The sequence below is a fragment of the Rhamphochromis sp. 'chilingali' genome (assembly GCF_963969265.1).
Source record: "Rhamphochromis sp. 'chilingali' genome assembly, chromosome: 6".
In the NCBI taxonomy this organism is placed as follows: domain Eukaryota; kingdom Metazoa; phylum Chordata; class Actinopteri; order Cichliformes; family Cichlidae; genus Rhamphochromis; species Rhamphochromis sp. 'chilingali'.
The window spans coordinates 8,239,559-8,265,275 of record NC_137933.1 but is presented as its reverse complement, the minus strand read 5'-3'; the positions used below and the strand labels follow the sequence as shown (position 1 = coordinate 8,265,275).

At 41.1% G+C, this 25,717-nt stretch overlaps 1 protein-coding gene across 2 annotated transcripts in view; it reads right to left on the bottom strand.

Annotated features, from left to right (window-relative positions):
* mpped2a (metallophosphoesterase domain containing 2a) overlaps window positions 1-25,717 on the bottom strand; it is an 87,093-nt gene that overhangs the window by 6,404 nt on the left and 54,972 nt on the right. The gene's annotated exons all lie outside the window — the stretch shown is intronic.

The window sequence follows — 25,717 nt, the reverse complement described above, 5'->3', positions numbered from 1 at the left end:
GGGGTGCAACGATACACAAAATTCACGGTTCGGTTCGATACTTTGGTGTCACGGTTCGATATTTTTTCGATACAAAAAAAAATGTTCATGCCTTTTTAATTTGTCATTTATTAAATTTTCACGGCACATTCTGCACCACATCTCTGTGCGTTCATCATTTGTTTGAAGCCAGCTCACCTCCTGCAACTACTTTTCCGAGAATACGTGCTTCTTTTGTGGTTCGGACTCCTGACATTTCTTTGGAGGTGGAGGAAGATCACAGTAATTGCTTAAAGGAGCTTCTTCGACATCTTTAAGAGTTCTAAACAAATGTCTGACCTCCTCCTGAAAATCTTATGTACGCAAACACGCGTTGCAACTTCTTATCTTGTGCGCGTTTTTTATTTTGACAGCGAATGCGCACCTGCAGACCACTTATGTGCAGCCCTGGTTATTTAGCTCGTCATATTGCAGCCACAGAAATTCTTTTGTCCATGAAACCATAAAGCTGCACTTTCTTTTTGCCTTATAGTCTGATTTGTCATTACGTTTTGTGGTAAGCTTTTCTTTGGCTGTCACTTCTTCACCCTGACCTGTCTTATTTGGCTCAGCAGAACTAAAATATATATCCTGCTGCTTTTACACACGCACTCACATAAGCTCAGCGATTCTCTGCGCGATCAACCTCTCACATGTTTAAGCTTGCTGCAGGAGATTTATCGATTGATAAGACGATGTCAGAGGAATTGGTGTGCAAATTATCATCACTCACCAATCAGTGCTGTCGCTCTCTATACACAGTTTGCGCGATTGCAAAGTGAAAGCAAAAAACAAGCGCAAATTCAAACGCGATTTCAATATGTCACATATTGACAGTGGCTCACCGATGCCAATGACATAATTACCCAGCTACATTTCCGAAAGAATGCAAAAGCATTGACATATATTTTTCCTTCCTACAATAGGCCGACGGGCAGGGCAGAGATAGATTTCAAATTCAAATTCAAATTTTTATTTGTCACGTACACAGTCATACACAGTACGATATGCAGTGAAATGCTTAGACAACTGCTCGTGACCTAAAGAAAAAAAAAAGGAAAGGGCTATGAATAAGATAGGAAATAAATATGAAAAATTAAAAAGTGTAAATTTAACTAGGAAGGAATAAAATATAAGAATATAAAATATAAAGAATGAAATAACTGTACAACACAAATTAGAATGAAGGGTAAATTTAACTGGGAAAGAATAAGATAAAATATATAAATTAAAGTTAAAAATAAAATTACTGTACAACAAAATACACAATACACAGTATAGAACTATATAAGAATGTATGAAGAAATATAAATAAATAAATATATATATACACACACACACACACACACACACAATTTTTGGATTTTGGTAGCCCGACTGGAAAAATCGCTAGCCCCGGGACGTCGGGCTAGCGATTTTGCGAACCCTGTATCTGATTGAGGAATCACTCATCTTTGGAAAAGAGAGTTTATTACAGAGAAATGGCTCTTTCCAAAATACTTCTTCTGGGCTATATTCTCAGCAGCATATTAAACATATCAGGTCCCCATAAGGAGAATCATGTGCTAACGGCTGTCTAAATGACTCGGTAAAGTTTGTAGCATGCGTGCTTGTTGTTTTTGTCTGCTTCCACTTGTCTTTGCACTAGGATGATGTCGGCGTAAATGTGCAGTCATATTCGTTGTGTTCCCACTAGTGCTGTCAGCATAAATCTCGTTGAAATGACGTTAACGCCACAACACGGCAAATCTCCGTTAACAAGTTACCGCGGACCACCCCGTGCATGGGGCTGGACGGCCAACACGTTAATGAGCTAACTGCGCTAACACACTAGCTCCCACGCATGTAATTGAGCATTGCGTGGCACATCCAACATACTGTTTTACTTTAGTCCATGACTCGCTTACCTTCAGGGTCATACGTCACATGAAAACCAAAATAGTTCCAAACGCCAGATCTGAATGAGGGTGGGGGAGGTTCAATTTGCCATGTTGCAAGGAGAGCTTAACTTCTGTCTCGCTAGCTTGCCCTGCGCTCAGTGAATCTGCGTTCGACTACTCCGCCTAGGCTGCACTGTCGAGCGCAGATCCACTGAGCGCTCAACACAGACAGCATCGTCAGAAGGAAAGCTGATAAAATAAATTAAAAATTTTGTATTGTTCGATACATATGCGTACCGAACTGAAAGCACTGTATCGAACGGTTCAATATCGATATTGTTGCACCCCTACTGTTTACCCGTGAACATGGGAGTGATTAGTTTGGAGGACTGGAGAAGCTTTAAATTCAAAGGGTCACAATCGTTGATTTGTTCATGTTAGAAGCCAAAATAAATGACTGACTGTGCAGGCCTGGTAGGAGGAAGAAAAAAAAAAGTGAATTTCTAAACAGCAGGGATCCACATCACATGTCAACCCCCACTCCCTCTGCTTCCTTTCTACAGATTGATTGACAGCAGCCGGGCCACCTCCAGCAGCCTGGATGGGAGTCTGCCTCTCTGGGGTGACAGGCAGCATCTCAGCCTTCCCCAGCAGACACAAAGAGCCTCGATCTGGCTGAGTGGGAATGAGGAATAGATGGATGGATTGGATGGATGGATGGAGGGGGTAGAAACAGATGAAGAAATAAAGTGAACTGCACAGGGGTTAGATATAGAAGCAGAGCTGTGGAAACCAAAGGGAGAAACAGAAATCGAGGAGAGGCTGGTTGATAAATTGAGCCTTCATTTATCACAATAGTGGTAATAGCTGAAGAAGGCTGACAACACAGGAAAGGAAGATAGATTATCATCACATAATACCTCAGTATATAAGCTGACCTACTGCTAGAAACCCAGAAAGAAAGAAAAAAATCTTTTGATTTTAATTTTAGGGTTTTAGTTCAGTGCAGCAGAGTCACTGATGAAAAGATGACACCATTCCCAGGTTACTTTGGGACAGACTGCAGAGTTTAGACCAGCTTCCTGTCACTTAGCAGTGGTGCTGGGTATGGCATTTGACCGAGGGGAAATCAGGGCTCCACAAACATCAATAGGCTTTGTTACAGTGAAAGATGGACGCTCCAGCGCAGATCAATACCTACTGTTCCAGAGGAGGGCCAAGAGGGGCTAAACAGAGCTAGCACAGACTTGAGATGTGTAAAACATAAGATCACAATCCCCCCGGATCATTCTAAAACACAACTGAGCAACAAAACTACACTGCTGAAAATAAGAGCCTTAAAAAAAAAAAATCCTATTAATTCACTGTGGTGAGAGAAACAAGCATTATAATGCAGTCTAAGCTCCAGCTCAACCTGTTTGGAGTATCGAGTGTTCTTATGTGCTTGGAAAGAAAAAAAAAAAAAGAAAAGCCAGTGGCGGCGGCAGAAGCTTGCTCTTTGATTTGCTCACTCAATCGTTGCCTCGTTCTCTCGCTCAGTGGAGAGCTGAGAAATGAGGTTAAAAATGAAATGTGAGGAGTGCGCAGGGGAGTGAAGGCCACAGACTGAACTGATTAATTAGAACTAATCACACAAATCGGAGCTAATGGAAGTCTAATGGATTACTGGGAAGACTCGCCACTTCTCCGATGGAAACAGTGCTGCCGCTGCGGTGTGGACAAACTTAGAAAGCTGGTGAATCAGAGCAGAGCTGGCCTGGTCGGCTTGCTGCACACAGAACGCACCAGCAGAGCATTTGTCTGCTTCAGGTTTTGACTAATAGCGACAAGGCCAAACTTTGAAAAATAGCCAGACACATTGGTCCCCCCCCCCCTCCCCCCTCCAGTAAAATAAATCATGGTTTCTTGCAGCAGAAATAAATAAACATCTGGACCCTTGATTTTGCTCTGTGTTTCACATGTTTTCTCTCACATAAACACATTCATCTGAGAGATGAAACATAACTCCCGACATGAGCTGTGGATCCAGAGCCAAACTGAAAGGTCCTGACTGAATGCAGTACTGGCTGCTACAGATCGACACCACAATGCCCCCATTGTCGGCTGTCTGCCTATGAAATATACCTTCTATGCAAGTGCATTTGTTAACCTCTGCCAAGATTAATGACATCCCAGTCGCATAAAGGAGAGACTGTTTCCTGCGTGGCTGTGACACAGGTTTTATTATACTGTACTGTTGAGTGTATGTGTGCGTGTGTAGTGGGCAGAGTGCGCATCCAAGAAGCTTCCGAGTAGGATGTGAGCAAACAAAATGTACTGCTACCAGTCTCCTTCCTGACTGCATATATGCAGGCCAATGCATGTGTATGTGTGTACATTCTGAGCCCAGTCTTGCCTTGACACTCGCCATCTGGAGAGCGTCACCGTGGCAACAAAGGAGAAGCGTCTGGAGGCAAGCGCAGTGGGAAGTAAAACACAGCCACAGAAATAGAAGCAGAAGTAAGAGAAAAGGAGAAGGAAGTGAGGAAGGATGTGCAAACACCGCAAAGATGGGAGAGAAAGTGGAGGAGTAGTTGTGCAGATAACGTGGAGAGTGAATGAAAAAGTTCACCTGTCAGATGTTGTCAGGTTGCTTTTGTGCAAACTTGGGAAAAGCGAGTGTTTAAGTTCAGCGGGAGGATAATCAAACGTCACGAAATCATCAGGAAAGGTGAACCGTCTTTAACTCGAACACCACTGGTTTCAAACACCAACACGCAAAACAAAAAGAAACGCTGCATTAAATGCACAAGAAATGGGTAACCATAGTAACAGGAACATTAACCGACCCCCCCCCCCCCCCAACCCCCAAGGGAATCAAACAGTGCCAATGGGTTAAAAATCTGCAGCCTTAGCTGGCAGTAAGAGGTAAACCAGACAGAAGCCATTTAGCCCTCGTGTGCAGAACGCCAATATTCAATTAGGCCGGTGGACATCATTAGGACGGCAGCACGGAGCCTCTATGGGCGTGACACCACTCTTAACCCCCTGTACTCCCCCGAGCTGTTCTTTCTGGGTCCTGTGATAAGCTACAGGACCCCCCCCCCACACACACACACACACAAAAACACAATGCTTGATTCTTCTCATTACATCTTTTATTCTGACTCCTCCCTTCCTAAATGGATCATTTTAAGCATTTTCCTTCTCACCACATCTCATCGGATCAGCTGTTTTTAATGGTAAATGGTAAATGGTCTGTATTTGTATAGCGCTTTACACTATACACAATCATCCACCCATTCACACACTGGTGATGGCAAGCTACAGTGCAGCCACAGCCGCCCTGGGGTGCACTGACAGAGGTAATGGTAAAGGTCCACATTATTCAGTAACATCATGATGAGCCAACACGTGTTGTTGGTGTTTATGTTAATAGTTTGAAATAAACTGTGATTTTGTGACAGTACAGCTGATATCAGACTTTCAGTGATTATCACCATTACAAAAAAGTATTAATTAACAGATAAGTGATCAGGTTAGTGCGGTAAGCTTATTTGTTAGCGTCCTGTAAACAAGAAACATCATGCGCTCAGGGGAGGAGATTAGAGAAACACGACACTAGGGCTGGGCTATATCATCCCGTTCACGGTAATACCGGTGTAATTTTGGGCAACGATAGGAAAATGAAATATCGCGATAGAATATGGGTAAAACGCGCATGCGCAGTGCCTATGTTTACATACGCACATGGCGGCGACGCAGAATGAGAAGAGCGAAAGCGGATTGTTAAATGAAACGGATGAACCAGAATTGGTTTGTAAAAATGCTGCAACTTCGGTGGTGTGGAACTGGTTTGGCATTTGTCCGTCAGATACACAACAAAGCACTATTTTTGGTAGAGCATGCTAGCGGGCCGTCTTTATTACCGTGTTGTTTGGAAAATACGGCACACTTAAAATCAATCCTTTGATTTTTCTGAAAGTCAACAGTGCCCCTTATAATCCCGTGTGCCTTATGTATGAATTCTGGTTGTGTTTACTGACCTCGAAACGATTTTATGTGGTACACGGCGCTCGAAAATCTGTCAAATGTTTATGTTTGACTTTGCTAAGCTACGAAGCCGAAGTAGGCAGGAGCCTCGCGGAGTGATACGTACTGTGCTTCAACATAATATTATGGTATTGTGTGTGTATAACCTCTTTTTAAGTTTTGTGGATATCATACATGGTTATGCTGAGGATATGTCGGCCAATTTCCACTGGAAATGCCTTTTGGTTAAACTGTCAGCAAGGAATTTGCATTGTTACGTTTTTATATAACTTTAGTGCACAAAATGCAAAAAACAGCTGCTTGTTTAAGTGAAAATACATTGATGGGTTTTTTTGCACTAATAAAGTTGTGGAGTTGTAAAGTATTTTGTCTAGTGTCAATTATATCGTCAGTTATATCGTTATCGCAAATTTTCAAATGTATATCGTGATAAATATTTTTGGTCATATCGCCCTGCTCTACACGACACCCTCTTGTTGATTTCTGTGCCGTGTTTACACATAACCTGGTTTCTAATCTGCTTCCATGACAAAAAATGTACAGACAGCAAGAAGAAGGGAAAAAAAAAAAGACTCTATTGAAGGAGAGAACAAGTCACAGTAAGGGGAGCCAAAAGAAGTCTCAATCGTTCGGTTTTCATATCAGACAAAAACTGTACCTAAAGAACCAATCACTGCTAGTCCATATTTGAATGTGCACCTTCTGTTTTAACCAAAGACATCTACTCAGGTTTTTGATCTTACAACACTTATCTTATAGCAGCATGTTGACTAACTGACACTGTTGCTCGACACCAGCTTCTTTTCTTACGGATGAGCTTCTTTGTTTAGTGCAGTCTAACATATTTTTTGGCCTTCATAATATAGATCACAAAGAATAATGCAGTAAGATGACTGTAAATCCACCCAGTCTAAACTAAGGTCAAACTCTTCCATTATGTTCCTAAATCTCTCTCTCTCTCTCTCTCTCTCTCTCACACACACACACACACACACACACACACACACACACACACACACACACACACACACACACCTGCATTTACCGTGTGCAAAGAGATTGTTTACCAAACACAGTACAGACTCAGCCACTTCTTGTCATATCTCACTCGACATACATCTGAGTCGGCGCTACAGACCTAACAACAAACATGATGATGCTTGAAACATTAGGCAAACACTGACACTGTGCTACTGTATCACTACACCTTGTTTATTCTTTGAGCTCAAAGACCGAACAAAGACTGGCTCCTCACACACTGCATCAGGCCCTAAAAGGCTTTGGTGCACCTGTTTTATGTTCATACCAAGTGTTCATTTGTAATCTAAGGACAACAAATGATGATAAGCACCTATCATTTTTATATATTTCCCGTGTACAAGACAAGCCAACACACCAATGGATTTATCAACGAGAAGGGCAGCTAGCCGCCATAAACAACATTAAAAACTGGTCACTTTGAGACCGCAAAAATTCTAACCTGATTCTATGTTTCTTTACCTAATTATATGGAAATCTGGCCAGTATTTATTGCTAGGTAGACCGATCAATGGCTGCCATCTCATATACATGAGCATCCACTAACATTTGTTTTAAAAAACACACAAACACTGACATAAAGAGACTTCTGATGTCAGAAGCAAAGGACATGCTTCTTTTTAGTTGGCATTTGCATTCAGCACTCACAGAAAGTCTCACAAGCAGAAATAGACAATCATTTGTGAAAGCAGAGAAGTAGGAAACTGACCAGCATGCAATGAAGCTGCAAACAAAATCAAGTTTAAGGGGCTCAGATTAAGTTATTGCCTGTTATCACACTCTTTCTGAGCAACACTGCCAAAATCACAGGTGAAAATACTGCAGACTCTCAATGTATCGAACAGTATTGTCCCCTTTTCTAAAATCAGGTCAGTGTGTGACCGTACCCATGTTACCCAGTAACCAAGAGTGTGTTTCATTTAGAGGATTTCTGCTTCTTTTCCATACTTAATAAGGGCTTGACACTCAACTAGACCCCTAAGGAATGTTCCAGCAGGATGAAAAATTGTGCATACACGTGTGCGTGTTTTGGTCATGTTGAGAGCAGAGATAAGCTCGAAACATGTCACAGGTAAAGTATGATACTCTGGCTAAAAGCAGGAGCACAGCTGCACACTGGGATATCAGCTGGGTGCTGAACACAAAACAGGGACCAACAAGGTGCCTGTGACCAGCTCAGAGATAACAGCAGAAACAAGGAGGGAGAGTTAAGAGTGTGTGTGCAAGTCCAGCGATCCATCGTGTCTGACCTCTGAGTCAGAGCAGCCCTGGGGTCAGCAGGGGGAGGGGTCTAATTGATCAACCTGTCAGAACCAATGAGGAGGGCCATGTTAATGGGACTTTTATAAGCCCCGCGGGACGCACCGCCTGACACTGAAAGCCGTATGAGTATGTGCAAAGCAGAGTTCATTCCCTGTGTGTGTGCGTGTGTGTGTGTGTGCACAATCCCAGAGCCCAGGTAGCCTTATTAAAAGGAGCCAAGTGGAGACTGGCTGGGTTTTGACAAATGGCCTCTCAACACCAAGGCCACCTTTGCAAACTTTGGGGACAAGGTAGAAGGCGAAGTCACAAGGGTGAAGGGGCCATGTTGTTGTTGTGTGTGTGTGTGTGTGTGTGTGTGTGTGTGTGTGTGTGTGAGAGAGAGTGGGAGAGTGTGTGCGTGTTTGAGCTCTGCTCCAGCACTAATAACCTGTGCCTGGTGACTGATGGAGTGCGGAATGGATTAATCTTGCTGCAGTCATGCTGCCAAACACAGAGGCGCTAAGGGTTAGCCACCAGACTTAGCTCACTTAGGAAAGGCTATAACCATGGGGACCGGCTGTTTTATACACACACACACACACACACACACACACACACACACACTGTCTCCCAGGGGTTCGTCTCCACACCGAGATGCAGCCAGCTGCAGTTTGACCTGCGGGCTGCTAATGTAAAACAAGCACTGCAGACACCTCACAGCAAACACAGCTGCTCTCGACGACCCGGCAGCTCCCAGCACGAGAAACAGAGGAAAAGAAACGGCAAAGGGCCAGTGCCCAACGATGTAACAGGAAATCAAATAAGAGTAGAGAGGGTCAGAGTGTATCCCCTGCCATTATTACATCTAAGAGACTTCCTCAATAAACACCTAACACCCCCCCGCCTCGCTCTGCAGCACAAACTCACAGCCTAACAGCAGCCGTAGGTACAATGGATTAGCACAGACATCAAAGACTCCACTAACTGAACCTGAAAGTGCCCGTCTATGAAAATACATGCAATGCATCTGTGTGTCTGTGTGTGTATATGTTGTCTGTTTTGCCAAGAACTGAATGTAGAATGTGGAAAGCTGTGGCTTTTATGTAAGAACTAGTCATTAAGTTGTTAATATAATGGAACCAAGAGTGCTAAAACGATTTACATCCAACCCACAGAAAAATGGTGACTTACAACTATTCAACAAAAATAGAAAAACAAAATCAAAACACAATTTGCCTTTTTTTTGCTGGTATAAACGCCTCAGACACTTCTGACTTCTGTATTTTGATTACAATGTAAGAAGGCTTGTGCCTTAATTTTAAAAAGACCGTATCAATGTTTTTTAGTAAACCTAAAACAACCGTGGCTGCAGTAAAAGTCTGCTTGGGTGCACAAGAATTAATTAATGTTGAGGAATTTAAATATTTGGGAGTGCTACTAGACTCTAAATTATCCTTTAAAAAACACATTAAAAAGTAGTAAAAACTGTAAATGTTAATATACAGAACTTTAGACATATCCGCACATCATTAACAGACACAGCAGCGATTACATTCCTGCGTTCTATGATACTGGCTCATATTGAATATTGTATTACAAGTTGGTCCTATACGAGCTCTGCTGCTACTGGGCCAATTGAAGTATGCTACAAAAGAGCATTGAAAATATTAGATAAAAAACCTTTTTCATATCACCATTGTCAAATTTTAGAAAAATACAAGTTTTTGAATTTTACTAATTTCAAATTATTTAAATCTGCCTGTCAAAGCTATACATGGTCTGGCGCCTCCACCAATGAGTGATTTTATTAAACAAAAGTCTAGCAGTGTTGCCGGGTCTCGACTGACTCGAGCCACTGTTAGAGGTGATTGTGAAATGGCATTCAGGCGGACCACCTTTTCACAGAATGCTCTGTCATATCAGGGTGTAAGCTTCTGGAATAGTCTTCCACTGTCAGTGAGGGAAAGTACAAGTCTACCCATCTTTAAGAGTCACTTAAAAGGGCGGCTGAGGGACACACAAACATGTAATCATGTTTAATAATCATGTTTTATATTGGACGGGAAAAAGAGTTAGTGTATTACAAAAAGGGAACAACTGTTAGTTCAATGGGTGAACACAATATCACGACGGTCAGGGCATGTACAATATTGGGGTTTGTGCAATATAATTGATGTGTTTCCGTTATTGTTATCTATACTGTCCTCTGTGTCCACTCTCCTTGTCATTGTTTGTTCTAGTATAATGTGATCACTGTTTTTGTCCTTGTCACATGACCTGTAAATAGTGTCTCTGTATGTTTTTACTAACTTGTGTTTAACACCAACCTGCCAGAGGGTCTGCAGATGGAAATTAGCCCAAGGCTATAATCTGGCATATTTACATTTGTTAAAATGTTCATTAATATGTATTGCCCCTCTTTCTAAAAATAAATAAATAAAATAAATAAGTATAATCAAAAACACCAATTCTGGTTCCCAAAACACCAATTCTGCACAAACAATACACTGTAGGACAATTGTATCAATAATGCATTACACTGCATTATGGTAAATTAACCAATCATTTTTTGTCCCACTCTAACCATAGATCGACCTCAGTGTCAGTATTAACTGGTGTGGCACTGGGTGATAATTCTGCCCCAATCTAATATTAGGGGTGAAACAGACACATTTCTCTCTCTCTCTCTTTTTTTTTTTTTATCTCAAAAACGGAGAAAATGTCCACCGTAGTTTACTTGATTTTCAGACTGATAATCAAAATAAAATGAAAAATGGCAAAAACTATTTTTTTAATTTCGCCTTAAAAATGCTTATTAACTGATTGTTAAACTGTTGTAAAATAACTTAAATCATTTTTGCTTCAGTTTTAACATTTTCTACATTTCTTTTCAGATTTATTAATCTTACCAATTTCCTTTCAAGTCCAGTTCACAGGACCAGTTTCTACTCAGCGTTACTCTTCTGAGGCATGAATGCAAACATGTTTGTTAGTTGTAGTGACTTTGTTTTCTAGACCATCATTTGCCTTCATTGGTCCCACTGAAGTTTAATGTAACAATGCAGTAAAGTTACATTTCCAACAGATCTCAACTTAAATCTGTTTTGGTGCCTGTGAAATGCTTATTACAAGGCTTTGTGTGAAGCAGCTGTAGTAGCAAGATGAGAAAAGGTATAAGAGCTGCTTGCGGACAGCTCAGGTGGGGTTGGAGTGAGCAGTTAGGTGTTATGGGAACATAGACACGACTACATGGAACACGGAGTCCAAACACTTTGAAATATGGATCCGCCAGGAAGGAAGGCTGGTCTGAGAAACTGTAGCCCAGACTAATAAAGAGAGGGAATCTGGGTCCTATTCAGAGGCTGTATGGGAGCTGGGGGCAGGGGCCAAGACCCATTCAACCTTCCCTGAGACACAGGGACAAGGGTCCATTACCCTCCTCCAGCCCCGGCCTCACCGAACTTGATCCTGGAGAACAATGTATGAAGGGGGGGAGGGGCGGCGGGAGGGAAAGGAGTAAGGGGAGAGGATAATATCTCTGGGAAATTAGTGAGTTTTCTTCTGTGACAATAACTGACAGGCAAGGTTTCATTACCCAGCTCTGCTCCAAGGACCATGGCTGCAGCGTTTTTTCTACGCATTTCAAAACGGGACAAGGTGAAAATGGAATGAATGCACGCAGTCGCACAGGTGTGTCTTTCAGACAATTACAAAGTCTTACTGCTTTTCTTCCTCGGCACAAAGACGACAGCTCCGGGTCTACAAGTTAATTGAAAAAAAAGAACTGAAAAAGCTGTTTTGAACAGTTGAACTTTCATTTCTGACATACAATACTGACAGCAGATAAGACATGAAAGGAAATTATTAAAGACAGCCATTGTGCGTTTTGGCCTCTGCCAGTTGTTGTACCAATTCAGGCCTAAAGCTGAAGGTCTGCTGCACATCAGACATGAACAGAATTTAAACAGAGTCAAAGAATAATGAAAAATAAATTGAGTTGTCTGACATGGAAAAGTTATAACTTAAGAAGAATTTGGACTTCAAATCCTTGTTTCTTTATGAAAAAGACACACGGTGTTCAAAATAAATCACTTTTCAAAACGTCAGGTCTGTATTATCTGCCCAGGTCCCTGTGCATTCTTTTACTAGGCACTTTGCAATGCTAGTTTTTATGCCCTGCATTTAAGGACACTTTTCTGAATGGCCTCTACCTTTACGGAAGCTTCACGGTCAGGGTAATGTCAGATTCTGGTGACTGACGTCAAGTGCCACTTCAAAGTGAATTTTTTCTTCTTCTTTTTGTCCCCTACTCCAACCATCTTCACTAATTTCTAAGCTCAAAAGTTAATGGTGACTGCTACTCGACCTGTACATACAACTAGGGCTGGGCGATATTATACCGTTCACGGTAATACTGATACAATGTTAGGCAACAATAAATAAATTAAATATCGCGATAGAATATGGGTAAAGCGGGCATGTGCAGTGTCTTTGTTTTCATACGCACATGGCCGAAAAAGCATGGTGGCAACGGAGAATAAGAAGGGGAAAAGCGGATTGTTGAGTGAAACGGATGAACCAGAATTGGTTTGTAAAAAATGGTGCAACTTCAGTGATGTGGAACTGGTTTGGTGTTTGTCTGTCAGATACCCACCAAAGCACATTTTTTTGTAGAACATGCAAGCGGGCCGTTGTTATTGCCATATTTGTTGGACTAAGGTGCTCGTAAAATGGCAGTAATCTGGGTCCAAAACTCCATCCACTTAGGGTCCCAAAGTTAAACGAACACTGCGGCATCACTGAGTTAAAAACTGTCTAAATTCTTTCATCTTTAATAAAACGATCAGCATTGCCACTTTACCAGGTGTAACAATTAAGTTTAATATCCAGGCATCCATGAAAACAGAATTTATTACATTTAACAGAGTTAGAAGTTAGCAAGAAGTTAGCAAGAAGTTAGCGGAAGTTAGCTTGTTAATTTCACTAGTTACCTAAGCATGATATACCATGTTCTGTTCTGAGATTACTGAAAAAATTTAAACATACAGCTCTGCTATCACTTCCAACATAAATGAAGACAGAAAACTAAACAGCAGTGATGTTTGTAGGGTTACTGAAGTTAGGCTAGCTGGTATGTAATGATGTGCTACGTGACCGCTAGCGACACAGCTATGTTAGCTTAACATAAACAGTGAAGCTGCAGGATGAACGCTAACACTTTTCCACTCAATAAAAGTTAACGCGAGAGTTCCTGATGGTTAGAGACAAATGCAATCGCATGGCAGGATGCTGTAAACGAACCAAACTTCAGTCAGGAGAACAACTGAGATAATTCATCCACAATACGAGGTTATTGTTAATATACTGCAACAACATGGGAATAGAGCAGAAGTGTGAGTTGAATAAAGTTTGATTTATCTGACTGCTTTGTTTTGCTTAATGTACCTTATAATCCCGTGCACCTTACGGTCCGAAAAATACGTATTTGACTTTTTTATTTGGCACACTGCAGTTTAATGTTGCAAAGCACCTCTTTTTAACTTTATTGGATATTATACATGGTTATGCTCAGGATATGTCAGCCCATTTCTACTGGAAATCTTTTTTGGTTAAACTGTCAGCAAGAAATTTGCATTTGCACTGTTAAATTTTTATATAGCTTTAATGCACATAAAAAACAGCTGCTTGTTTAACCCTCTGGGCTTGTTCAAAATCACTACCCTTTCAGCTTGTTCGTGGCCAAAAGTGGCCACCAAAAGATTAGGTCTGTAATTTTTATTATTTTTATGGGGTTTTTTTGCCATTTTTTCTGCATAAAGCTTTTGACTAACTTCAGTTCTTTTCAAAAATATAAAATAGTTATTACTTTTTAAATTTTTAGCGCTTTAAACACCAGTTTGTCCACTGCACTAGCTGGAAGACAACCCCAAATCTCGCAATTTTATATAATTGCATTGCTACTGAAATTTCTTGTATTATTAATAGTAGAGTCTGGGACATGTAATTGATTCACATCAACATTGATTATAATGCATTGTTATTTTTGTGCAGGGAGAGCAAAAACATAAAAACTCCCTCTCAGCTTGTTCGTGGCCAAAAATGGCCACCCCTTGTTTACGTTTACAAAATGCTATAAAATTCATATATATTAAGAAAAAATTCAAATTCAGAATTTTAACCCTTTAAATACCAGTTAGATCACATAATCCTAGGAACTCATAAATGGAAAAAAATCATAAAACTCCGATTTTTTTCCAAATAAAACATGCCATCTGATTTATTTTCTAACCATGGTAAAGGTTAGATGTATAGCAATAATTAACAGTATCAATGAGTTTTATGCATCTTTGTTCTTTTGTACAGTGACAGAAAAACAAGAAAACTCCCTCTCAGCTTGTTTGTGGCCAAAAATGGCCACCCCCTGTATATGTTTACAAAATACTATAAAACTAATATATATTAAAACATTTTTCTACTTTCATTGACTTGATTTTTTAAATTAGCACCAGTCCTAGTCATGAAAACCAAAATATAATTCAAATTCAGATATTATACCCTTTGAATATAAGTCAGATTATGTACTATTATAGTAAAAATAGTAATAAAGTATAGTAATAGTAATAAAGTTCACATTTTTTAGCATATGAATGATGAAACCTAATATTTCTTTTTATCATCATGGCAGGTCAGTAACAGTAACAATGATTTATTTTTACTTTTTTTTTTTTAGGGGGGAAGATGGGGGGGGGGGGGGGGGGGGGTTGTGAATGAATGGCCACAAAGAAAATCACAAATGGTGTGTTAGTGGCCAGAAAGGCAATTTAATGACCATATAACCACTGAAATGACCAATAAAATGATCAAAATTTATATTCCAGTGTGTGCCTCTGTGTGCATCCTTATTAGCAGCAAGATGTACTAACCACAGTAGAGTGGTTTTTGTAGGCACACTTTCTACACCTGGAGCAAGGGGCTGCTGTTCCAATCCAGGAGGTGCACCTTTTGCACCTTCTTCTCATTTTGTTGGTGGGGTGTGGGTCACACTCTGGTTCAGACTACTGTATCGTGAGATCAATGGCAGAAGTGGCTGAGAATTAAGGAGAAGAGTGTCTTGCAGTTGTTGAGGTCACCAGCATGTGTCCCAGCTCTCCCAGGATCACTCTTCATTTGTAAGTTGTAGAGGACTCCCCCACTTCAGTGAAGTTGTTTCCGGCGGGACAAAGGCATTGTATCCCAAGACATCCAGGAGATTGGAGAAAAGAGCCATCAGCCATCAGTTAGTTTTCCTCCTACAACTCGAGGTGCCAACACACTCTAAGTTATCCAAGCAATATTTGTGCCTATTGTAGTTCAGGATTGCTTCTTGCAGGATTGCTCCTTTATTCCCCATCACTGACTAGTTCCTTGTGTGTTGCTGTCAAAAGAAGCACATTCCCACGTTGCTTTGGCATGTGGGATATCGCCGTGGTAGTTTTGGTGAAGCCAAAGACAGACAACAAAATCTTCCTCTGTTGCAACTGGAGGAGCTGGGGAGGAAGCTCTGGGTTGTTTCCCCTGTGCCAGTTTTCATCTGAGGGGTTCCTCTGCCAAGGTGACCGAAGGAAAGACGTTGTCCTTGGAGCTCCTCCGTCAGTTGGAGTCTGAACCCCTTTCCCTTTTTTACTTCCTGAGAACTTCCAGTGTTGTCATCCAACATGCTATGTATTGCTTTATTCTGGTTTAGGCTCACATCTCCACTTCATCTATAATCCTCCAATCCTCAAACCTTCGCCTCCCGTGCAGGTTTGTAAGGGTGCACAGCAGATCGGTCTCAGAAAGTGCTCCTATGTTCTTTTCCATCAGCTGCTCGGCCTCCACCTCCATGCCCCCAACCCTAATCCTACCCAAAGAAGAGGATTCAGGCACTGGCTAGTACTCAACATCAGTGGTGATGCAGTCAGCCTCTTTGGAGATTGTCCCCTCATTTTCTGGAGAGGAAGTTTCTTCATCTTGGGCAGATGTCTTTTCTTCAAGGGGAGAGGACTGCTGCTGTCCTTGCTCTCTGACCAGATCATATAGGCAGTGCTTGAAGCAGTGATGACCTTCTTGCTATATCGCTAGAATAAATGATCTGGAAGCTGTTAGGCTTACTTACAGCAGTAGCACTGTCTGCACCTGCATAAACTCCAGGACACGTTTACAAACAGTGTTTGTTGTTGTTTGCGCTGCAGCTGCAGGTTTGAACTCTGCAAAATGTCCTGTGATTGGGTTTTGTTTTTGTTTCTAGAGTTAATATTTTGGTTGTGGTATCTTTTTATGAAAAATACAAGAGTAAAAGTGCTTTTAACATGTGCTTCAAAGCTAAATTTGACTGGGAACCTCAAAGCTCAATAGCCTGCATCCACAGAAATTCACTGCAGCCTATGTAATGTTTGATGCGTCATTATTTATTCCAGTCTATCAACATGTTTGTGCTGCAATGTCATGCACAAACACAAACTATTAGATCCTTAAGATCAAACCTATGTCAAAATTGTTTCATTATATTGGTCCATTGGAGTGTGGTAAGCCATCAAAGGCTGCTACTAGAAACTCGGAATATTACATGAAATTGCTTGCTTGGCCAAAAATGGGTAAATGATGTAATTTGGACCCACTAACAAAACAGAAAAGGATAAGTAACATATATAGGTCAGTTCCACACAGCAGTCAGTTAAACTTTAAACATTTCAGATCACCTTTATCAAATATGCTACGGTTAAAAATCCTGTAAATGGAGAAATGCCAAGGGGGTGGACGCTAATTAATTCTTTTTTTTAAATCTTCATTTAACATGATGATAATCTAGTTTATGATCAAATTACCCGCTTTGATTATTTTTGCTATTTGTTTGTCCCATAGGGTAGAATGAGACTCAGAGACTAATGGGAAAGAAGGAAGCACATTTTCACACAGTCCTGTCAAAAGGCCTGGAGCAAAACCTGCCTTGTCGTGACATGACAGGCCGACCAGTATTTGCTGCAGAAGTTAAAGGCCAAGGGAGGAGGACGAGGGATGGTGTTAAAGGCAACAGGAAGGGGCACGAGGTCAAGCCGGTGCAGATACATGGCACTCTGTCTGCAGCTATTGTCTCGACCTTACAACGAGTGGATGTTACCAAGGGCACAGAAACATAGCGGCAACAATAGGCACCGGAAAGCACACAAACTGGCATTGTTACTCTCATGGGTTTGTATACAGAGAGCCAGAACAGAGACAAAATAAAACACAAGGCTGAAAAGGGCAGCCAGTGCAACGGAGCGTAGGAGTTATGCAGATGCACCCATAAAATATAAACCGCAAAATAGCAAGTTTGTGTAAATACAGACTTTTTGGGGGACAAATCCTATTTATTAGATATCTAGATATCAGGGAGCAGGTAAACTTCCTTGGAAAACATTTTGATATTTGATTAATAAGTAACCTATCAAGCAAAACTGGGAAGATTTTCTGCTTTAAACTTAAAAATTACTGGTTACAACTCGATAGGCAGCCCACTGACCTCAGAGCCACTAAGGCTACATCCACACTAATGCATTTTTGTTTCAAAAAGGCATTATTTTCTCTCCGTTTTGGCCTCCCGTCTACACTGAGATGGCGTTTTCGCTGAAGGAAAAAGCAGCGTTTTGTAAACGGTGCTTTTGCGTCGCAGTGTGGACAGTGAAAACTGAGACTTTTTGAAAATGATGACACATTTTAGTCATGTGATGCAGTCAAGTGACCAATTAAACTAAGATAGCGGAGGGTATTATACAGCAGTTGTTTTGTTTGCTCTCAATTTTGACAGCCCTATTAAAGATTAATATCAGTTTGTACATGCTCCAGATAGCTTTTCTTCAAATTCTTTAATTCTCACTCGCTTTTGCAACTTTGTACTTTTGTGTTACTCACAGCAACAACTCCACTTCATTGTTAGTCCATTTAAAAAACTCGGTGCTTTTCCTCGACCCATTGCTGCGACGTTTCAAAGAGCCGGAAAGTGAATAAACAGCAGACAGAAATGAGGCAGGTCAAATCGTCGTGCATTTTACACATGCGCAGTACTGGAACGTAAGCGTTTCCGGCTGTTTCAATGTGGATGCACAACTCTGTGAAAACAACTGAAAACGATAGCGTGAATGCGGAGCGTTTTCACATGAAAACGCCGTTTTCAAATCTATTGTGTGGACGTAGCCTAAATTCTGCCACTAATTTAGCAAATACTCCACCTTAATTTAACTTCTCCTTCCATTATTACTTGTTTGCCTGACCCTGATAACTAAACAGAGGTCACACTTTTCTCACCTTTTTATTTACGACATTACATCCTTGTTGACACCTGTGTGTTCCTACCACCACCATTGGGGGTCTAAATTCAGCAAGTGGAGATAAGCAGAGTCCTGTCCTTGCTACTGAAGCTGTGCAGAGGTCAGCAGGAAGGAAGGGAAGTGAATGCGGGACAAAGTGAATGCTATCACAGCCGAGCAGAGACCAGTCGGTAGGCTGCCCTTCTGTTTACAGAGCTGTCGTTACTGCTGTGATTGATGGCTCACTACAGACAATCCACATCGCCCTCATGGGCCACACGGTGGGAGACCAAATGGGAAAAGCCAAAGTGTGTGAAAGAGTGAAATAACAAATTTGATGAATTTTATTCTTTCATTTTTTGTATGTTAAAATTAGCTAACGATATTACATTTGCGTGTCTAGTGAGGCCAGCTTTAATTATCTATATATCACTTTAAGAATAATTTCCTAATTGAATCCTAAACTTTTAAAAATAAATTAAAAAAGAAAATACATAAAAATGTTTACACAGTAATCCAAAAAATTAGATGGCTAAAATTATATGGACAGTGGAATATTAATTTCATCTAATAAGAATTAGAGGAAGTGGGAAGTCACCATAAAAAGCTCATGGGCTAAATTTAGATTAAAGCCAGTTCCTTAGGTCAAGGCCATAGGAATAAGAGGATTAACCTAGCATGTTTCTGATGGTGGGAGATCAGGGAGAAGTTCATCCCAAATGTGTTTGATGTGGTTCAGGTCAGTATCTGTGCAAGCCAGTAAACTGTTTTATTTTTATGGCATTTTTTATTTATGGGCCTAGCTTTGTGTTCAAACACGAAAGAGGCTTTAAAAAACAGCCTCAACAAAAATGGAAGCACTATTGTCTAAAATATCGTTGTTCGTGTAAGTGGAAATTTTCCCTCAACTGGAACTACGCACACAAAAAAGCACTTTCAGAGTCGCCCACTATGGCGCCCCCTTGTGCATAAATAAGTTACTGAAAGTCGTTTCTTTAGCACTAAGAAACCCAAACAAATTAAAACCAACTCCATTTCAAAAAGTGAGTAGATTTTTGTCCAGACACCAGAACTTAGCTTAATTATCTTTAGTGAGAAGACTGAGGTGTAATCTTCACACACTAATGTGAACTTTCATACAAAGGACCGAACCTGATGGTGGTGTACTTTTAGAGACTAGCTACTGTGAAAAAGTAACATACTGGCTGAGCCTTTGCTTCATCCTTTCACATTTCGCTCCATCTTAAATGATTCATGTTTTCTTTCCTTTACAACTTGCAAGAAAACTCAGTGCACCTTTTTTCACTCTATCAAAAACCTTGCAGCACTTAGCATCTGCAGGGCCGTGTCCAGACTTGTTGTCATTGATGGTATTTATTATTTATTTCAGCTTTTTATGGCTGTTGAATTCAGCTGCGCTGCCACTTAGATTTGTGACCTTTCACACCAAGCTCTGCAGACAATAATGGCAAGGACAGTAAGGTACACTTTGAGCTGAAGTCTATGCTCAGGTGGGGAAAAAATAAGACACTGTGGTAAAAAGTGCAGCTAATGCAGGTCTGCCACTCCTCGGGCCTCGGCAGCTGGGGACACAGGGTTTCCTCTGCTTTTCAAATATTTATCCCCTCATAGCGCGAGGCACAGCATGGGACAGAAAACAAGATGGAGTCCTGCTGGGCCCAGGAACTGCCACTGTACACACACATATACACCAGGACAAACACGGCAGCGAAAAAACAAACAGATGGGCAGATCCGGACACATACATGCACCCAGTTTTTAACCAGGATTACAGTGCTGATAATGATGGCAGCTGCTATGAAGTAGCAGCCAGTTCTGTCGTATGAACAGGTAGCCCGAGGTCGCGTTCAGGGGGTGACCAGAGGACCGTCTGCTGACAGATTGCCTTTATTCCCTTGCCGGTTGTTGAGCCATCTCGGGCTTCCATCCAGGCAATTCTGATTGCATTTTATAGCCTTGAGCAGCCTCCTCATGTTATGTATCCCTCATCATGTATTAGACATCTGGGTAGCTCTGGGCTCTTCTAGTCACTTCTATGCTCCCTGCTGTGCTGGATCGTTTGATTAAGCCTGCATCGCCTGTAATCAGACTCAGAACTTCTTCCAACCTCTACCCCATATCTCCAGACCTGCTTCCCAACTTCCTGACCCCAACAAAAGGAATAACAAATGAAACCACTGCAGCAGGTCCCTTCTAGTCTGAGAGGTTAGAGGTTTGATATCTAAGAAAACTGCCACCATGACTTTTTATCCCCAACATGTTTTGTGTCTAGTGTATCAGATAGAAATTCTTTAAATCTAATATTTCTGTTCAAATGTTAATCTTATTTACAGGTTACAAAAAAAGGAAGATATTGATCTGGTTATTTTGTCAGTGTGAACATGTAATGGAAAGCCTTTTGCTCTTTACACTGTCCTCCTTCAGAATGCATAAAACGTTTCTGATTTTTTTATGTCTTTTATTATACGTAAATTCCACATTATTGATATTGTTTGTTTGTTTTTTTTTATAGCAAGCAAGAAGTAATGAATTAACACTTGAGCTATTTCTCCTTTTTACTGCAAAACATCTGTCAAGTTTTTTAAAAGTTTTTTTTATTTTAACACTGCCCCCCCCCTCAAAAAAAAGAAAAAGATTTTGATTGATCTTTAAAACTCAACTTTGAAAGCTCGACCCACGACTGTTGACGCTTGGAAAATCTTCTCATCCAGAGTTATCTCCTGGAAGAGGCAATAATTGGTTTTAACTTTGTGTTTTTGTGTCTTTTCTTTGCTGTCCCTATGCCTTGTTTGCTAATGTTTGCTTTGCTACTGCAGTTTACAGTTGTGCTGTATATGTCTGTTACCACCCCCCCCCCCCCAAACCCCGTTTTAAATCAATAAAATGTTGATCACAAAAAAAAAACTCAACTTTGGCAGACTGCTTGCTGGGGGAATCACTTATCTTTTAACACACTGGGAGACAAATTGTGTTATTCATTTGCATTTTCTAACCTGTTAAACTGTGAGCCTCATGGAACCCATTTATTGCCGCATCCTCACCTGCCCCATCGCTAAGCTATTTATTATCAAGGTGACTAACCCGCACAGCCATTAGCTGCAGTGCTATTCATATCCTGTTAGTTAGTGAAGGTATGCTGTTAATGGGCGACGTGCCATTAATTCTGCAGGTACAAAGAGACATGACCCCATTTCAGAAAGCCATGGTGAGCTGGGTGCGGTGCCATCACATGACCGCCGTGTGGTTAACGGGCCTCACAGGGGAAACAGACTAACAGTGTGTTTACACAGTGGCATCTCTGAGCTGGTATTAATAATAGAGCCACTTAGCATTCAGAGGCACTGGTCTCAGCCACGCTGTTTGTTTCACAGGTCATTAAATTTATGCCGCAGCCCTAATGTTCATTACAGCAGCAAGCTGGCCAGGGGTCTGTAACACTCGCTCACTGTCTTTAATCCCCCGCTGTATCCCCAACACTGGCTCTCTTTTCATCCCTCACCCCTTCTCGCTGCATTTGCTTGACAACAATCTCTCCCTGGTTTAATTAAAAAGACACTGCCAATGCTTCCAGGTTTCCTGTCTTTCTTTCTTATTCTGACCGTATCTTTAAACCTCTGACTGCAGGGCTAAAAGAACAATTTTAAATAAATGCCTCAACAAATATTTTAGTGTAGAATAAAGGTTTATGTTTTAGAAAAACTGCACCCTACAGTGAAGCAATTCTTCTACCTGTGCTGCTGTGAACTGTGCCAGTTTCACCTTGGTAGCCAAAACTGACAAGGAGAAGGTGAGCCCCGCTCACGCTTAACTGCTGCTAATTCCACTTCCACTGTGAACAAGCCAAAGTCACTGTGTAGCAAGCTAGCTGAGACTGGAGGTCAAAATGAAAGACAAAATCCAACACACATTGTGAAAAGTCATTAGGGACTAACAGACATGATGGAACTGGGAAAAGATGGGAATTTTTAGTAACTAACACAAAAACATGAAGAAATTACTTTTCCCCCCCCTCCTTCAGCCAAATAATTTATTCTTATGTTTTTGCTCATTACTCTCATATTCCTACTGTCAAAATATAACAATTAACATATCACATCTCCCACATCGTTTGTTAACATACGTGTTTAGTCCTTTTACAAAGCCACCACTGAGAGTGTTCTAACCTATTGCATATGCATCTGGTACACTAGCTGCACAGTGGCTCAGAGGAAAGCACTCCAAGGGATCACTAACACCGCCCAAAAGATCACCTGCTGCCCTCTCCCCACACTGGAAGATCTACACAACACCCGCTGTCTTAAAAAGGCCCAAAACATCATAAAAGATACCTCACATCCTGGCCACTCCCTGGTTTGAACTCTTGCCCTCAGGCAGACAGTACAGAGCAATTAGCGTAACGACTAACAGACTCAAACACAGCTTTTATCCAACTGCAATAACACGTCTGAATACTGCTACAAAAAAAATGTCCATCACGCCACTCTTGTATTAATCTATGCGCTAACTGAAGCATGTATGTGGGGATGTATGTGAATGTTTGTTGATACCGCTTATTAACACTTTAAGTATTCTATTTATTTTATTATTGAATTTTATTGCTTTATTTATATTTTGATATCGTTAGGGATGATGCAATGATCGGGGACCATTTTTAATTTCATTGTACCTGTGACAATGAAGATTCTCGGCAAGATTCTGATTCTAGTTTATAGCTAGTATCACTATTTTTGGAGCCTTTTATATCCTTTTCCCTAACAACACTTGCACTGCAAACAATGTTCTGACAATGGATATAACTACTTGTTTAATATTACGTGCTGATATTGCAGATGGTGCATAAGGCATGGCGGGAAAAGTATTAAGACATTCCGACTTGGCCATCCCTCCCAGTAAACCTGTGTGCAAGCCAGACTTTGTCGTGACAGATGCAAGTACTGCAAAAGCTGGTTAAACACACAAGCTCTCAACAGCTTTTCATGTATTTTAGAGTGACCTGGGCACTTTAACTCATACCTGAGTTGCAAAATTATTACAGGCTAGATATGACAAATGTCTTGGGTTTTTTAGTTTGTTATTTCAGTAAGCTTCTCTTCTGTGTCTTGTATCTCTATATTCTACTTGCACTGGGGTACAGTCCTCTTCTCTTTTAAGGTGCTTCTAGAGCAAACAAACAAACAAAAACAAATCATCTAATAGATTGACCAGGTGGGTGCACGTTTAACATGCGTGCACACTCTGTAAATCAACACTGCATGATTGCATGCTGGAGCCACAAACAACCATCTTGTCTCATAGGCTCCAAATCGCCAACCAACCCATTCATTATTCCTTAATGTGGCTGATTCTCACTATTCTCTCTAGGAAAAGACAAGAAAACAAAACAAAAACCCAAACCACTGCCACACTTTCCTGCAGGAGAAAACAAACACAGCAAACAGCCTGTTTAATTGAAATAATCCTCTTGGAAATTCAGTGCACCATACAGCTGCTGCAGGAAAAAGGAAAAGTTTGTGGGTCAGACACCAGTAACAGCGACAGTCGCTTAACAGCTGAGGCAGATACAGATCACAAACCTAAGAATGACGCAGATGCACAATAAAGTACAATTTTCCATGAAACACAAAACAAAAACACACAGGAAGGGTGGAGAAGTACATTTTAAGGGGTTTGCTTATGTGTCATCCATTTTGAATGAATGTTTGAACATTTGCTGTCACAAAACAAAAGAATTACCTAATAATGAAGGCAAACAGCTTTGTAGTAAGCCTGAGTGCATTTACTGCTGGTACTTGTGCCGTGGGCCTGCATGGCCCTGAGAACAACCAAGGACTTTTTGTCACGAGCACAAACCAATTCCTGATGCAAACAGGACCGGCGATCTGCAGCTGCATGCTGGACCTAAGCTGAAATGCAGCAAGACAATAAAAACATGGTCTACTCATCTCTACTCCATCATCATTAAGTAAAGAGTGGAGAAGGCGAACAGTCGTTATGTTACAGCTCACAAACCAGCAATCATGTACGAACATTAAATCAGAACGGACACTCTTTGGCTTCGGGTTAGAGGAACTCAGTGCTAAAAGCAAGAGCCAAGTCCTTGTGACCCCAGCCAAGTGGAGCATACAGAAGACAATTCAACATGTTAGCTTGCTGGACAAAACAGGTCATAATAGGGCTTTCTGCTAGCACCATAAGAATACTATACTGTCTGTTCTCAACCGCCACAGTTTTTCCATCATCCCTTTTCCCTTCTGCATTTTCTTTCCATCTCAGTTCAATTCAGTTTAGTTTTATTTATATAGTGCCAACTCACAATAACAGCTGCCTTATGGTGCTTTATATTGTGAGGTAAAGCTTTTATAATAATACAGACAAAACAACAACCCCATCAGATGACCTCCTTTGAGCAGCCACTGCTAGATATTCAAGCGTGCATGCAGAGCTGGGTCTCCAATTCACTGAGCATGGCTTCCAGAGCTGTAAACGGGCTACATTTCGTACAAGTATTGTAATTACTATAGAAGGCCGAGGAGGAGCTCAACATCTGACACACTGAGTGGGAAACTGCGTAAGGGACAGGTGAAGAAGCCATGCTGCTAAACAAGCGAAACCCTAAAGACAAAATGAGTAAATTTAGCAGAGTGTGCTTTGCATAAAGCATGTGAAGAAAGCACTGTTCACTGTAAAGGCTAAAAATGTGGAAAGACAATAACAGGAATATAACAAGACTAGAAAGCGAAAATTTCTGAAGAAATTTTAAGTGTGCCTATGCCGCCGCTAATCAGTATAGTTTGCCATTCAAACGGCTACAGAGAGCAAAACTCAGCAGAGCAGCCATTCTCCACCATGAACTATGGTAAAACCAAACACCGCTCGCGCCTCACAGATGACAGCTTACGGTTTTGTGTAAAGATGAGGTGACTTCGTACAGCCCCAATTTGTAGACGCTGTGCGCAGAGGTTCATAAGCAGACCCGACAATGCTTGCATGAACACACTTTGAAGCATTACGTTATGGACCACTTTTCACACATAGTTGCTGTACCCACACAGCCGGCTGTAGCTTTTCATCTCATAGCCCGACACATACACACACAAAAAAATAAATAAATAAAAAAAAAAAAAAAAAAAAAAAGCAGAGAGAGCACAGACTTTACACCTGAGAGGCGTGATTGCAGATGCC